The following is a 4,284-nucleotide window of genomic DNA, read 5'->3' as shown; positions in this document are numbered from 1 at the left end:
TTCTGAGATATCGATAGAAAAATGGCACAATAAGGTGGAACGATGCTCAAGCAGCTGAAAAACATCATTCCTAATGCAGAAAAAGAAATAAAATGGGAATTCCTCTGGATTTTTTTTTTTTTTTGCAATCGAGGCTAAAGTAACATAGGCCAAGTGAATGTGAAAATAACACGGAGTCCTCTTACTCGTGAGTCGTGATACAATTGAGGGTTCTGAAGCATCACTCGTAATATGCTCTCCCACCACCACCGAGAGTGGAGCTCATGGTACTCATTTACGAAGATAATGTGCGCACCCCCACCTTCCGAATTCTGATGAGGAGCAGCAAATGAAATCGATACAACCTTTGTCTTATGACTCACCTTCACTTGGCAAGTTTGATTGGTTGAGATTGCATAAGTCATGACCGAACACATCGACGTCAATCAGATGTCAAAATGTCAAAATGTGTACATTAGTGCGTTTACAGATTGAAAGGGGCCCCACTGAGCCATTATTGTGTTTTGCATGGGGGCCCTCAAATGACTATAATGCTGCAATTGTGCATGCCAACTTGGTAGAGTTGGTGAAAAGCAAGAAGCCTATTGATTTTGAGGTGAAAAGGTCAACATAGGACAAAGATCAACTTCAGCCAAATTTTTGAAATCCTAAATTTTTAATCTGATTGACATGAAAGTTGAAGAGGTTTTTCACATTTGTCATTGAATTCAACCACCAATTATTTTTGAGATCAACATCGTCAAATTATTTTTGAGATCAAAAAGTCAACAACTTTGATGAGAGTAATAAAATCCTCTATTTTTGAAATTTGAAGAGGATTTGCATGTTTGGTCATTGAACTCAACCACCAATTATTTTTAATGTCAAATTTGTTTTCGGCTATCACAGGTATTGTGTGTGTGCTGCGCCACAATGGTTAAAGGGAATCCTCAACGGAGCACCGAGGCCAAACACCAGTCTTGGTGAGGTTGAAATCAACTTTAATAACACACACGATACAACGTGCCCGGCTAGGCCAAACCTTCCACGATACAGCACCCCTGCACGGTAACCCCGTGCACCACGCTCGCACGACGGATTAAACCACGTACTCTACTGGTGTAACCACTTTTTTCCCTTTTTTTTACGAGGTCATTTATGTATTATCATGCTTGGTGTTATAAATGAAGAAAGTAGGTGACAGTACATGGCTTCAAATACTGAGGCAGAGTACACAAAGTTAAACAAGGATAATGGTCACTTAACCTGGAGGAGGTCACATAAACCATGTACCAGTCAGTCAGATATACTGAGACCATCACCGGGTAGACTGCCCTCCGGTCTCGGGGATTATTCTGCCCCATGACAGTTTCTGCAAGCATTGTGACCACAATATGACTCTAAGCATCCAAAATAAAATCCTTGAAGTGTTTGAGCTGGTAACGTACACGGTTGGAGCGTCTTGGTGTTCAGACGGTTGGGGACACCGTTGGATGTTCCTCACAGGTGTCGCCGATGGCTTTGGAGTAACCAGGTCTACAGGTGTCAAGCCTCGGGGATGCATAAGAACCTAGATCTGGTACCTGGCTACTAGGGATTGGGAAGGATTCAGCACTGTCGGCAGGTGAAGACAGCTCATAGGGGATGAATGGGGGTCTGGTGGTTTTGTTGCTGGTTGGAGGCATACGTCGTCGGTTTGTTGTGCAACACCATATCCCCGTTGCGAGGGAGTGGGAGCGTATCCTTCCAGTAGTCTGGGACTTTGTAGCATTCAGACTTTTTCACCCGATAAGCTGCACTCCTCAATTGGGAGCCCACAAATTTACGTATGTTGCACCAGGGTCCATCGGTGGCAGAGACGAGGTAGCGGTTTCTTGCGCATGACTTGATACGATCAGAGTACCAATAGATCAAATCACCGACTTCCACTGACACATTGGGCTTGACGGACCCCATGGGTGCCTTCGACTTCTCACTATGGGGGTGGTTAATGGAACGAAGATGGTGTTGGGCTTGTATCATTTGTAAGTCCGAGAAAGGGATTTGTTGATTGGTGAACTGATCCCGCTGGCACCACATCTCTCGGGCCGAGAGTCCCCGTGCACGAACTCGTGAGTTCATACTGGCGGTGGCCAGTGCGAGGGTTAGTGGAGTTACTGGTCCTTCCATCGGCTCCTGTCGTAGAAGTTTGTCTTCACATTCACAAACTGCCTTCTCGGCGATGGGATTCTTGTTGGGATTTTTAATGCGACCAATCTCGATGCACATCCGGTGATGTTTAAGAAGCTCATCGTGGACCAGACGCGTGAAGCCGGATCGGTGCAGATGACAGCAAGTGGTCCATCCAATGGCCAGAGCTCTATGCATAAGCGGATCAAGTTGTCACGGAAAGTGATGTGTTGTTCATTCTCCACAATGCACGATGTAGTGTAGGAAGTGGAACATTCTCGCAATATAAGAACTAGCTGGTGATTGCGTTTGATGATATCTGCTGCGAAGGATACACCAACAGTACCAGGGGGTTCTCCAGAGGACTGCTTGGTAATGGTATGAGGAATGTTGCGCAATGCAGCACACTGGTGACACCTCGAGGTTACCTGATCGATTGCTCTGTCCAAGTCAAGAGCATAAAAATAGCGGTGAATCACAGAACTGAGTTGATGACGACTCGGGTGATCCAGTTGAATGTGTAATGCTGTAAGTAAGCCATTGACTACCTGATGTGGGACAATAATGCACTCATATGCCGAGGTCAAGGGCTTGTCCCGACGGACTACAACTAGGCCATCTTTGGAAAGTGACGCAACCTGGAGGTAACGTTTGATATCCTTGATGTTGGTTGTTTTCTTCGATGGGCGGGTGCCCTGAATCAGGTGGGCATGAGTCCACCTTAAGTCTGCGCACTCTGCCTGAACTGCTATCCAGGCAGTTCTGTTGGTGAAGGGCAGTTTGGTTCGGCCGGAAAAAATGTCTTGGGCTGACACCTGCAGGACTACGGCCTCCTCCTCGCGTCTTATGAATGCACAAATTTGACAGGAGGTGTCGGTACAGTCTGGTGCATTGCGGCTGGCAAAATCAGCTGGGGCGTTGGCAGATCCTGCGAGGTGTCGTACGGTCGCTTGATAACGGCTGATGGTGGACAGGAATGTGGATAGACGAGGAATCACTGAAAACTCGCCACGACAGAGCTTTTTATATGCTTGTGCGCACGGCTTGCTATCAGTGAGGAATGGATGCATGATGTTTAGATAGGATAATGAAGGGACTGAAGTGTTTTACTGATACAGCAATGAAAAGGGCCTCCACTTCACATGGCAACCAGGTAGGTTGGCGTCCACGTAACTTTGCGCTAAAAAAAAACCCGCAATGTGAGGTCTTCCAGATGATGCATGATGTACAGAGTTGATCCAATGCTGTGTTTTTTGGCAGAACCATCCGTCACGATCCATAGCTGATCACTTGGACGAGGAAGAGTAATTGTACGAGCTGACGAAAGAGCAGCTTGGGCTTGTGCAAGGCAGAATGTAACTCATCAGTCCACACAACTCTGTCCAGTGATTGGCATCCAGCCACAACATAATCCAAGGGGGATAACACAGCGGAGCAGTTGGGGATAACACGAGCGAGAACCTTATATGCCCCCAATAAAGGATCTCATTCCCCTGACCTTCTCAGGAGCCGAACAAGTAGAAAGTGTAGCCACACGGTGTGGGCTGGCCTGGATAGTACCACTAGACCGGATCCATCCTAAGATGGTGGTGCTCTTTTGACATACAACTGTCTTCGTAACAGAAAGGCGAAGTCGACATTTACGCAGAGCCTGCAACACCATTCTCCAGTTCTGGAGAAATTCGTCCAATGTGTCACCACCGCAATAGAGGTCGTCAGCGAGTTTGGCAATGGTCCCCTTCTCTAAGAGATCACCAAGGGCGCGACACATGAGTTCTTCGAGTGCCGTCTCTGATCCATTCGTTCGTCGGAGGGGTGCAGTTTGTCGTTGGAGCCAGTCAAGTCCGCAGTTCGCTGGAGAGTTCGCCAGCGCAACCAAGGGAGCCAGTCGGAGCTCGGGGGGTCCGGGCAACCGACACTGAAGCGGTTGGGCGAAAGACCCGTTCACTCCTCCAGCGCGTCGTCGGCTCGGCCCGACCGACCAGGTCGCAGTGAAGGCCTGACGACCGAGGGGAACCGAACAAGCTGCTCGTCAAGCCGCCCAAGCGACTGGCATGTTCGCGACGCACCGGACAACCGAGGGGAAGCGTACAAGCTGCTCGTCAAGCCGCCCAAGCGACAGGCGCGTTCGCGACG

This window comes from Eptatretus burgeri, chromosome 9 (assembly GCF_056783735.1).
Source record: "Eptatretus burgeri isolate ZD-2024b chromosome 9, Ebu_testis_v1, whole genome shotgun sequence".
Lineage (NCBI taxonomy): Eukaryota > Metazoa > Chordata > Myxini > Myxiniformes > Myxinidae > Eptatretus > Eptatretus burgeri.
The sequence above is the reverse complement of the archived record's forward strand: the minus strand, read 5'-3'. Positions refer to the sequence as shown.